This window comes from Pinus tabuliformis, chromosome 8, assembly GCF_031772625.1.
Source record: "Pinus tabuliformis cultivar Carrire ecotype Pingquan chromosome 8, CPIR1, whole genome shotgun sequence".
Taxonomy (NCBI): Eukaryota; Viridiplantae; Streptophyta; class Pinopsida; order Pinales; family Pinaceae; genus Pinus; species Pinus tabuliformis.
In genome coordinates, this window is record NC_142294.1 from 694990162 (window position 1) to 695004121 (window position 13960).

Sequence of the window (13960 nt, forward strand, 5' to 3'; positions counted from 1 at the left end):
AGGAAGAGATACAACCCATAGGGTTCCAACCCAGCATCTCCTTCCCAGTAGAATGGAATTCCTTCTTCAGCCCCTTTCAAAGCATAAGCACCCAATGATCCAACCACAAACCAACAACAATTCTTTGCAAATACAATATTCCAGCCCCCCCTGACCTCATGGAGAGAGATCTATATATAGGAGTTTTGGAGAGAGGATGAGTCAGCCTGAGAAGTGACTAGTGTCCTCTCCCACTTCAGTTCTTGAGTCCACTTGGAGGTTCTTTCTTCCACTTGGAGATTTGGAACCTCTTACTCATCACCAGTCGAATTCCCTGACCCAAGTGTCATTTTGGAAGCTTCCTGGGCATTGACACCTTGAGAAATGAGTCTGCCACTTGTCCAGATACGCTCAGCGCAAGTAGCCTTCTTTGCAGTTGACATTCAACGCAGGTAGACAGTGGAGCAGTTGACATTCAGCGCAGATGCTCAGTGGAGCAGTTGACATGATCCAGAATTGGCCTGTTTTTGAGTGTTTTCAGGTGGAGAACTTCTGTGATTTGCTGTGGTTTGCTGGCCTTGTTCCTCTAGGGGTAGGAACAACATGTTTAGGGACTTTGGATCCCTTAATTATTGACATTTCATGCTCAGTGATGTAAGGCACAAAAATGTCTATAACACATATCAATCAATATTTTCTCATAGAATTGTATTGTTCTCTTTTCTTTCTTTTTATTTGCAAATGACAACCAAACTTGTTCCATATTAATTTAAAGTCCACTATATCAATATTTGATTTTCCAAGTACTCGTTAGATGTACTTGTCAGTGACATCTAATGTACATATTGTAACATTAATGTGTATATTGCAACATCATCCTTTTTTTAGCAATATTTTAATCCTTATGACTGAGAAGGACTAAAAAAATTGGAATTATCACCAAACTGCCAATTTGGTTTTATTTGAATATGACAACTTGGTTCATCTCCAATGTATCATTGGAAGAATACTTCATCCATTTCAAAGATCAATTATTGTAGTGTTTTCTTCTCAATGATGTACGAAAAGAACCCACTTAGGATTGTGGATGACAAACAATCTCAACAATATAAATGGCTACTAAACCTTGTAGATCTGCAGCAACTGATAGAAACAAAACCTACCAAAATTCTGATCTATGCCACAATCATAGTTAAACAACAAAAGAAAGAGTAATAACTCCAATCATCCAATGGAAACCAGATATGTAAAGAATAATATTATAATAACACCTGTGAAGAGAACAGATAAATGTTACCAATCCCCCTCTATGGGATGTATTCTTGGCTATCCTCAAATGTCTTCAGCTTGTGTAGAGTCTCTCTCCTCTATAATGCATAAACCATCAAAAATATGGTGTGCGAAAATGAAAATAATCAGAGTTACAACAGTGAGTGCAACAATGAAAATAATCAAAAGTGAATAATGAATGGAAAACCCTTCTATTTATAAAAAAATATTGAGTTATCCTCAAATAATGAGCAATAATAAAATATTATTGATCCCATTATTGGAATAAACACTTGGAATATTTTATTATATTTGTTTAGGAGGGAAAAAAGTATTTAAAATTTTATTTAAAAATAATAAATAAATAAATGATTTATTTATCATCTCAAGAAATTAGTTAAGGAATAATAAACGAATAAGGATTTATTTAATTATTCCTAAGGAATTTAGTCAAATTTAATAAAGAATAATAATTAATTAGTGAATAATTAATTATTCTTAGAGAAAAATAAAAAAAATAATGATTTATCTATTTATTTTTCATGATTGGGTCAAATTTGACAAGGAATAATAATAAAACAATGGTTAAATTAATTATTCCTAGAATAAAATCAAATAAATAGTGATTTATTTAATTATTCTTCATGAGTTTAACTATAAATTACTTAACAAAGGTGGTTTATTAAGTAATTTCTGACAGTGAAAGAAATTTTACTATGGTAAAATTGGCTTTACATGGTGTACTTCAATCCATCTAGTAAATTAGGCTAGATGATCCATTTTTTGGTGATAACAGATTTCCCCCCAATGTACGAGTGTTAGGAGAAAAATGTATGACCAAAGTGCGTTGTAAAGACACAATCACTTAGAAAGCACAGGGGAGTCAGAGAGAGAGAGAGACTAGGGAAAGCACCCAACAATGAGGAATCCTTATAGACTCTGGGTGAGACACTGGTGTAAGGAGTTGAAGACTGGTTGTCGGACATTGACGAGATAATGGATTCGGGGGCGGTCCCAGATGTCGGCTCGTAGTAAGTCAAATGATCAATGGTAACGATCTTCCCTTCATGTGGGGAAGCACATCTTGTGGAACACCATAGACGCGACAACTGAAATGGCATATGTGTAACTACGACCTAAGAGAATGTTATAATCTAAAGGAGCATCGACAACTTCATTATTGAAATCGACAGTCTTTCCCACAAGGGTCACTAGACAATTGCGGTACATGCCAAGAGACTGGGAGGGGTGTCCATCCCAAGCACGCAAAGTGATGGTGGAGGGGGGAAACTCAAGTGACTTAAGCTATTTCTAAACAGCAATGAACATCACACAGGTCGATGTGCCTTCATCAATAATGCATCTGGAGATGATGGAATTACAGAATCTAACTGGTATTTGGAAAGCAACCGATGAACGCAATGGGGGATGTGTTGACGTATCAACTGGGAAGACAATCAAATGATCATCAGAAGGATCCACTACACCCAAGGTAGTTAGTAGAGATTTCTCTTGGGAAGGGCACGATTGGAGGATTTTCAGTGTCGACATGGCAGCAGGTGATTGCACCAAGTCGTCTACTATACCCGTATGTATGGGCAGCTTTGTTAGAAGCAGCATTACAGTGTAATGGTCACTTTGGGATCTTGGGAATGGCCTCAAATTTTGGTTGAGGGATCTGTAAATAATGATTTGGTGACGTAAGAGGCTCAGTGGATACTTTGGTTTTGGACTCGGTAGCTGACGAAGTGGAGGGTTTTTCATATTGACATGACTGAGTTTGTAGGTTGATATGGGAGGGGTTAACCTCATCAAAGTTCATCATAAGGATCTAGTAGTCACCGGGACCAAAAGGTTGGGGGAGGTGGGTTGCTTGACCTGGTTGGGGTTGAGCAGCAACAAATCCTTGCTGAGAGAAAGGATTTGTGAGCATTGTCGGTTGAGGTGGCACAAGATTTTGAGGCAATTGTGGACCTCTAGAGGCTACTTGAGCTTCCCGCATTTGGCACATGTGAGGTAAAAGGGGACACTCATGTGTATAATAGCCATGTACACCACAACATGCACAAGGCTTGTTCATACGAATAGCCTTATTCTACTTGGGTTGGCCGTCGTGTTGCTGGTTGTTGGTGTTAGGCTAGTTCCCTTGGGGTTCAGTAGGCTAGTTACCTTGATTACCATGGTTATCTTTGTTACCATTCCCCTTATTCTCTTTCTTTAAATTTGGGGGATTGATAACACTCTGCTGTGAAAACACCTGAGCCTGAGGGGGCGGTGGATGCTGGGGCTGAGGATGCATGGGTGGCTACGACGCTAATGCTTACTAGAGCGCTCAACTATGCATAGGAGGAGAAACATTTTGGTAGATCGGTTGGGGTCCAGGAAACATGTTACTAGTAGGAGGGGCATAAGTGTTGGAGGAATTGGTGCCCCCCTATGGGTAGCCATAAATCTACTAAGTATATGGAGAAGAGTGTGAAAGGAAGCCAACGATATTGTCATCGGCGTGAGATGCCCCTAGTGCATTGGCACTTCCAGGACGAGGGAGGTCTGGAATAACGGTATAGACATAACTAGACTGTGCATAAATCAGATCATATCTCAAAGCAGTCTTGAGAGCTTCTTCCTCGGTCTGAGGAAACTGGGACGCGACATCTCTCCCGATGGGGGATAAAAGGCTCTTTAGAAACCAATCTAGATAGACACGGTCTTTGAAAGGTGAGGCACAAAATGTGCTCCTCCTTCGATACTACTCTTGAACATGGTCAGAAAGGCAAGTGGCGGAGAACTGATGAAATGTGGTCAATATATCAATACCGTTGTCATACCGGAGAGGTAACTAGAAATATGAAAGAAATGCTTTAGCAAGCGTCGTGAAAACGAAATGAGATGCAGAGGGTTGGTCTACATACCATTTTGCAGCGTCTCCAATGAGCATGCATTAGAAGAGTTGAAGACGGATGGAGTCATCGGTTATGGAATTAGATGAAATCCACATGTGGAAGGATCGAACATGGTTGGTAGGATCCTCTCCAGCAATACCCTCAAACTTTGGGATGTCTGTGAAAGCTTAGTTGGCATAGAGGGCCAACTAGCATCATGGTGTATGGGGTCGTTTATTAACTGTTTAAGATTTGGTAGACTTGAACCAACCAAAAAGAGGAGGATGGGGGCTACCGAAATGGTTCCTGAGACTGTTCCACTTGATGTGACCACTGGTATAGAATTGAAGCCAACAATAGGTTTGGTTCCTGCACCAGCTATGGGTCCAGACATGGTGATGATATGTAGTGAAGGAGGCTCGGAATCAGATGAGGAATCAGAAGAACTAGGAGAAGAGTCGGTATGGGGACTCAGAGGGCTATGAACTCGAACCCAATGGAGAGGAGTAATACACCCAAGTGGAAACTGGGGGTGAAGGCCTAATAATCTCTGTGACATATGCCTTGTGGCACAATGATGATAGGACACACGGAACACGGAAATGGTGAAGGGAGATTAACAATATATCTTTGTCTTGATGTGGGAAGATACATTTATTATGTTAAGTCTTGGCTTGGCGGTGTAAACCAAGCGCCCTTCGCTTAAGGTGTGCTTGTGTGTGCAAGTGTATTAATTGATTAAGCCCAAATCATGTTTGTAAAAAAAAAAAAAAATCTTGTTGAAAATAAACTAAAATAAATAACAGAAAATGAACAGCAAAATGATTAACTAAACCCCACCCAAACTAGGTTTGCAAACACTGTACTGCTTGGTGGCTAAACCGATGGGAAATACACTAAAACGGTTAAGAGATCTGAATGTCAGTGTGACTGGGATCAAGTGACACTAAGCTGTTGGAAAGTGGTGCAGAAACAACAAAAAACCAGAGGGAAGATCACTGCAAAAAGATAGGGAGATGGGTGAAACACCTAGGGTAACCGATGGGACCTTAAGGAAAATGACCAAACAAGTGGAAATTTGATACTATGGATGGTAAAAACCTATCTTAATAGATCTGAAACAAAAAGGTATAGATCTAGAAAACGTGGTTGAAATCACTGCAGAAACTCAAACTACTCACTCAACTAAACTCCTCCTAGAAAGGTGGAAGTGTACTAGAAGTCCTTGGGGAGGCTAAATCCGACTTTGACGAGTAAAATAGAGTGGATCAAGGCCTAAGAAGGATGAGACAAAGGTAATCCACCAAGTAGACAACTCTTTGCAAAACCTAGAAACAGATCTGAGAAAAACCCTAAAACCCATAAATCGCAGGTACTGACCCGTTTCTCTACAGGAATCACACTTTTTGGGCTAAAAGGTGCATTCTAGAGCCCAGATCACACCTTTTGGGCTAAAAACTGATTTCTGTTTTGTGGATCCCGGTCAGCAATTCTCGGAAAAAGTGTCGCCTTTGTTGCGACTGGTTCTTGTGAAATGCAAAAATGACCAAAAAGCTTGCGGAAGTCAGAAATTTATCAGATCCAGGGTTAAAAAATAGGAAAAATTAAGAGAATTGAAAAAAGAAGAAACCCTAAGCTGAAAACCAAAGGTCACCCAGGTTTCGGGATCTAAAGTATAAAACCCAGCAAAGTCGCCAATTTTGTGATTGGCAACAATTAGAAATCCCCAACGGAGTCGCCAATTTTGTTGTAGTGTTTTATTCTCAAGGATGTATGAAAAGAACCCAATAAATATTGTGGATGACAAATAATCTCAACAATATAAATGGCTGCTAAACCTTGTATATCTACAGCAATTGATAGAAACAAAACTTGCCAAAATTTTGATCTATACCACAATCATAGTTAAACAACAAAATAAAGAGTAATAACTCCAATCATCCAATGCAAACCAGATATGTAAAGAACATTTTTATAATAACACCTGTGAAGAGAACAGCTAAATGTTACCAGTCCCCCTCTATGGGATGGGTTCTTGGCTATCCTCAAATGTCTTCAGCTTGTGTAGAGTCTCTCTCCTCTATAATGCATAAACCCAGCCAAAATATGGTGTGCGACAATGAAAATAATCATAGTTACAACAGTGAGTCCAACAATGAAATAATCAAAAGTAAATAATGAATGGAAAATCCTTCTATTTATAACAAAATATTGAGTTATCCTCGAATAATGAGCAATAATAAAATATTATTGATCCCATTCTTGGAATAACCACTTGGAATATTTTATTATGTTTGTTTAGGAGGGAAAGACTATTTAAACTTTTATTTAGAAATAATAAATAAATAAATGATTTATTTATCATCTCAAGAAATTAGTTAAGGAATAATAAATAAATAAGGATTTATTTAATTATTCCTAAGGGATTTAGTCAAATTTAACAAAGAATAATAATTAATTAGTGATTAATTAATTATTCTTAGAGAAAAATAAGATAAATAATGATTTATCTGTTTATTTTTCATGATTGGGTCAAATTTGACAAGAAATAATAATAAAACAATGGTTAAATTAATTATTCATAGAAGAAAATCAAATAAATAGTGATTTATTTAATTATTCTTCATTTGGTTTAACTATAAATTACTTAACAAAGGTGGTTTATTAAGTAATTTCTCACAGTGAAAGCAATTTTACTATGGTAAAATTGGCTTTACATGGTGTACTTCAATCCATCTAGTAAATTAGGCTAGATGATCAATTTTTTGGTGATAACATCAACAATATCTTTCGACTTCCATTAATTCACATCTGCATTTGCATTGCAACCACATATATGAAATTAACATATATCCACTTCAACACTTCATTACTTAAGAACATCAAACCATAACACTTCAAAACATTTAAAAAATGAAGTTAATATATATTATAATTATTTCCAATTGCAACAAAGCGAATTTTACAAGGAATTTATGGTAATAAAAAAACATTGTTGCAGTGGCCCCATTCAAATGGACAAATTAATGATATGTCTAGTTTATGCATACAACCTAATACATTTATTTAATTTGTATGGAAAAATTATTACATGAATATATTGACCCACAATTTAAATGGTTGACTTTAAGAGCTAGAATTATTTGTTTAGTCAGAATTGACAAATATAATTACAATGGTCCAATTCAAGTAAAACTAATTATATATTAATTTCCACATAAATACGCTTTTTAAATTTCAAACATACTAATTAATTATAAATTATTTTGTAGAATATATCCTTAGTTGCTTTTGGTACTTATTTTAGTGTTATATCTACTTCTATTGTTGTGCTACATACAAACCTAATATAGTTTTTTAACTTTTGTGGAAACATAGAAGTTGTAAGAACACAATGAACCATACTTCATATCAGTAATTTTTAAGATGTCTGACAAGGTAAACCACAATTAAAAATCAATTGTGATGACCCAAATCAAGCAAACAAACCAATTATCTAAAAATTTCTACATACAACTTGACCCATTTTAAAAATTTATATAATCTAAGAAATTTTAATATGAACACATTAAACATCCACGGGGTCTTGAATAGTCATTGATCAGGTGTTTTGTTAGGGCACACTCCTGTATGTGAAGTCATCGGTTCAATTCCCTACCTCGATCGGGGTGATATATTGGACATGATGAAGATGTAGTCCCACCAAGCTTACAAAAAAAAATATGAACACATTAAACAATCAATCAATAATCGTCATTAACACAATATCTTACTAGCAATAAAAAAATAAAAATATTTTATTTCTACTAATGTATTGGTATCATGAATTACATGTCAACTCAATTTAATAATCGCTACAAAATACAATAACAAGTCATGATTTCTTTGGAATCTCACTTTTACCATAGTCCTTAGAATCTGAAAATATTTGTATAGAAATATATGACAATTTCAAATGAATTAAAAAAATCACAAGTTCAAAGATATTATGAAATCATCTTTTACAACTTCTCATTTCACACATGCATAAGAACAAGGAATTTCAAACCATATGCAAGTTCACTAGAAGAAAATGATAGCTCAAACTTCATGAAGCAAAATTAATTTATTCAAATAATGTCTAACCATTTGTAGCAAAGTATAAACTAATTTGGAAAATTCCATACAATTCAAAGCAGATTTTGGTAGTATATTTCCCGAACTTTCTTCTCCCTTAAATGCTTCCTTTGAATTTTCTTTGGCTTCATAGTTCATCACTTTTTTAAATACAATTAAGAAACTATTATCAAATTTTCTAATCATTGAAGAAAATATGAATTATAAATATTATCATTAATTTTATCATTATATTTGTAATAAAATGAACAAGAATAATAAAAATGTTGTAGGGAAAACAAAATCTAGCATACACTGGATTTCCTTCTTGCATAAACATAACCACATTGCATAGGGAAACAAATCTAGTGCGTGATAGATTTTTTTTTATCTTGCAATGCTTGTGTCTATGTAAGAAACAAATCTAACACGTACTATATTTATTTTACCTTGCAATGTTTGTGTTTATCCTATAAGAAAATCTAGAGCGTGTTAGATTTGTTTTACTTTGCAATGATGGTGTTTGTGCTAGAAACAAATCTAGCACACACTAGATTTGTTTTACCCTATAATGCTTTTGTTTGTATGAGAAACAAATTTATAATTTGCACTATATTTCTTTTACCCTGCAATGCTTATGTTTGCACTTTTGTTTTACCTTACATTGATTTTGTATTTTGTGTTACACTATATTTTCTTTACTTTACAATGTTTTTGTTTGTGTTAGAAACAAATTCACCACGTGCTATATTTGTTTTACCCTACAATGATTTTGTTTGTGCTAGTAACAAATTTAGCACGTGCTAGATTTTTTTCTAGCCCTTGTTATTTGGACTTATCCCTCTTGTGGACAAGAGCGATCTCCCTAGACTTCAAAGAACCCTAGTAACAAACAAACAGGAACTGCTGCCTTTCTCTAGACTTTGATTGACTGAAAATGATAGAGGTCTCTTACCAATAAATGAAATTATTGATGAAGTCCCCTTCAAAGCTTCAGACCATTTGCTCCTCGATGCTTTAGAGATCCTCTCGTCGCTCCCCACAATTTCTCCATGATATCTGAAAGAGACCTGCATAGATAGAGACAAACAAGAGATCAAATAATCCAAGCACATAACCAAATAAATAAATGGACTAATTAACCAATTATATATCATAAAATGATCAATATGTAATCACAATCTATATAGGTGATCAAGGAATCCTACAAATTGTATCAACAAATATTTAATTGAGAAAGAACAATTGCTTTATATAATAAACTAGAGAAAAACCTTACAACCATATTGTCTTGATGTTGCTACTCCCTTCTACAATCTCCAAACCTTTCCCTTGCAGGAATAGCCTTCCAACCTTATTCTAACAACATAAACCTACTTACAACAGTCCTCCTCAATCCTCAGACCTGTAGTAGCTTTATAGGCCAATAATGGGAAGTTTTGGATCCATTCTCCAATGGATGAGATCCACTAATAGTGGGATAGGGGTTCCACAAAGGAAGGGGATTTGTTCCATGATGGGAGGGATCAGGACTGAATAGGAACACATTAGAAGCTTGCTTGTTGGGATAGATAATATCAACAATGCTTCTAGACTTTAATTTTTATTTTTACACGCATTAAGTCATGTTTGCAGGTCACAGTGTAAGATAATGCTTAATTATGCACATCTTTTAATGGTCTTCTTTGCGTATGCACAAAATTAACTAGGGAACTGCATAGGTAGCCAAAATAGGGTTTTTGTATCATAGGATCTAGGAATTCCACTTTATTTGGGATGATTTAGATTTTAACTTTGCAGAGGAATTCTCTTGGGACACATTTGTGGATAGTGAAAGATCCAAACTGATGGTCATTTTCCTAGTGTGACAAAATGACATGTAACAACCCTACAATGCTTTTGTTTGTGCTAGAAAAAAATATAAAATGCACTAGATCTACTTTACCCTACAATTCTTGTGTTTGTACTTTTGTTTTTCCATACAATTCTCTTATGTTTTGCATTACTGTTGAGATAATGTCATTGATGGCAAATCAAGGGCCAGCTCATGGATGCTACAAGAAAGAATGAAGCAATAATTATTAAATTGATGAGTGTGATTTGTATGTAGCCATAGATAAACAATGCATTAATAAGATGATAATGATCATTTTGTTTGCATATCAAAAACAACCCCTAAGGCACTAACTTGAAGTGACTGTTATGAGCATTGAGGTGAAAATGGGTATTGTCTAAAGTTGCATCAAGTCTTCACTACTACAATGTATGTTTGTACAATCCCTTGGTGTTTTCTTTGATCACAATAGTGCATTGTTCTCTTCACCTGCATTCTCATATTCTAGTCATTGTGTCTTTTCTTCTACTCATTATGGATATGGTATCCTTCTATATTTACTATTCAATACCATTGTAGACATTACTCATGAAGGATAAGAGAGAATGGATTTCTTCATCATTAAGTAATGCAATGTCTATTTAAGTTGTTGAAGAAGAAAATTACAAATACCTGATCCTTTAATTACCTAATAATACCTTCTTCTAGTCAGCTCTAAAGATAATTAATCATGTCAACATGTCTTCAGTTCAATTTGTCCCCTATATAGTCATGATGATTTAGTAAGGGTTCAAATGTATAAATAAAAATCAACACTCATCCAATTCACCAAGAAGTCAAGAAGAATCTGGTGAAGCAAGGAACTTGGTAAAAATATCAAGGATCTCGTGAAAGGAAATAGAAGTTCGGTTCTATGGATTTGAGGTAGAAATCCCACGAAGACAAGATGATTTAGCTCAATTTTTTGTGGAATAAAATTTGTGATCTTTCCCAAATTCTATGGTTTGTCTCTATGCAAAGGAGGCTGAATTTTCTGTAGTATATCCTTTGTGAAAAGATCTTAGATCTATGACATATATTTTGTGGAAGTCAGGGAAACTCTATGATATACCTCATATAGAAGCCAATGAAAATTTGTAATATATATTTGGTGGAAGCCAAAAAAACTTTGTGATATACCTTCTATAAAAGACAACAAAGCTCTATGATACATCTTTTATGGAAGCCAATGACTTTTCTATAGTATATCCTCTAAGGAAAAAAACATAGATCTATAATATATTCTCTATCGAAAGAGGTTGAATATCTTTGTGCAAGAAGGCTAAAAATACTCGGTGAAGAAGAATCAAATATGTGGTATATACCTCTATGGAGAAGCCCAATTTATTGTGGAGAAGAAGCCTGCCATCAAGTCATAATTGCCTATGGGTTGAAGTAGTGTAGAAGGTTGAGTTTTTGACATGATGCTATGGAAGAAGAAGGCGGAAACTAGGCCTCCATCACAAAATCTAATCAAGCTACTAAATAAGGATTTTATGGACAAATGAAGGAGATATTGAAGCAATTATGGAGCAGTCTTGAAGCTTTTGATGTAGTCATTGGATCGATCCTTTGAGTAGTCCTTGAAGAATAATTGAAGCTTACTTCAGAGAAGACCTTAGAGAAGCGTCTTGAGACCAACTTGAAGCACATGTTGAAGACCTTTTAAACCAATTGGTTGAGATCTTGGAGCAGTCTTTTATAGGTACTTGTTGAAGCAGTTTTGAAGATCCTTGGAGTAAACCATTTGGAGCAATTTTGAAGAAATCAAGTCATGTCTAGAACCTCGATTGATTTTTGAGGATTGGAGTCCTCATAAGAGGTTAGAGCCTCGTTCAGACCAGGTTGGAGCTTGGATTGGATTTTGAGTATTGGAGTCCTCATAAGAGGTTGGAGCCTCATTGAGGCTAGGTTGGAGCTTGGATTGATATTTGAGGATTGGAGTCCTCATTCAAAGTTGGAACCTTGAAGAAGTTAGAATTTTGTTTTACTGGTTTGAGCCTAAATTTTTGTAGAGGATTGGAATCCTTACTATTTTTATTAATAAAATCATTTCTCTTATTTTATATCTTGTGTTCTGGTAAAATTTAGCAGGCATAATATAACAATTGAAAGGAATATTGATTCACCCCCCTCTTAATATTTCCAACACTTATGGAAAATTTGTTTTACCCTACAATGCTTGTGTTTATGCTAGAAGAAAATCGAACAGGAGCTAGATTTGTTTGACACTCCCATGTTTTTGTTTGTGTAAGAAACAAATCTAGTGTACACTACATTTGTTTTACTCTGCAATTATTTTGTTTGTTATAAAAACAAATCTAACACACGCTGGTTTTTCTTTAACTTTCAATGCTTGTGATAATGCTACAAATAAATTTAGCATGTGCTAGATTTGTTTTACCTTGCAATGCTTGTTTTTTTGCTAAAAACAAATCTAGTGCACGCTAGATCTGTTTTACCTTGCAATGCTTGTGTTTGTGTTGGAACCAAATCTAGTGTGCGCTATATTTGTTTTATCCTGCAATGATTTGAGCTTCTACTAGAAGGAAATCTAGGTCATGGTAGATTTGTTTTACCTTGCAATGCTTGTGTTTTTGCTAGAGAAAAATATAGTGCGTGTTAGATTTGTTTTACCTTGCAATGTTTGTGTTTATGCTAGAAGGAAATCTAACGCATGGTAGATTGTTTTACTTTGAAATGTTGGTGTCTTTACTAAAGACAAATTTAGCATGTGCTAGACTTGTTCTATTCTAAAATTATTTTTTTTGTTTTCTTGTTTTACCTGAAAATGCTTTTGTGGTTTTTCTTAAACTAGATTTGTTTTACCCTATAATGCTTGTGTCTTTGCTAGAAACAAATCTAGCAAGCTCTAGATTTGTTTTACCCTACAAGACTTGTGTTTGTACTACAAACAACTCTAGTGTGTGATAGACTTGTTTTACACTACAATGATTTTGTTTGTGCTAAAAATAAATCTAGTGCAAACTAGGTTTGTTTTAACCTGAAATGCTTGTGATTGTGCTACAAACATAGCATGCGCTAGATTTGTTATACATTGAAATGTTTGTTTTTGTGCTAAAACTTGAAATCCAATGTGCACAACATTTGTTTAACTTTGCAATGCTTGTGTTTGTGTTGGAAATAAATCTAGTGTGTGCTCAATTTGTTTTACCTAAATTGAAGGAAATATAACACATGTTAGATTTGTTTTATTTCTCAATGTTGATGTTTGTGTTGGAAACAAACATACCACGTGCTAGATTTGTTTTACCCTATAATGATTTATTTGTGCTAGAAACAAATCAAACGCATGTTACATTTGTTTGCACTTCAATGCTTTTGTTTGTGCTCTACACAAATCTAGCACGTGATTGATTTGTTTTACCTTGCAATGCTTGTGTTTGTGCTTTTGTTTTACCCTGAAAAGCTCTTGTGGTTTGTCTTACACTAAATTTGTTTTAACCTACAGTGTTTATGTTTGTGCTAGAAACAAATTTAGTGGGTGTTAGATTTGTTTGAGCCTATAATGTTTGCATTTGAACTAGAAAGAAATCTAGCACATGTTAGATTTGTTTTACCATGCAATGCTTTTGTTTGTGATAAAAATAATTATAGAATGCACTAGGTTTGTTTTAACCTACAATTCTTGTGATTGTACTACAAACAAATCGAAGCCATAACTTATCAAAGGGAAGGGTAAAAAATTACCTTTATCACAATGTGAAACTTACTCCCTCTATCACATCCAATACTACATGCACTTTATATTTTGCAACTGCACCTACTATCCTTTATATTTATGATTCTAGTACATCAGTAATGGAATCATGGTATTTACGAAACTCCTCCCAACCCTTAA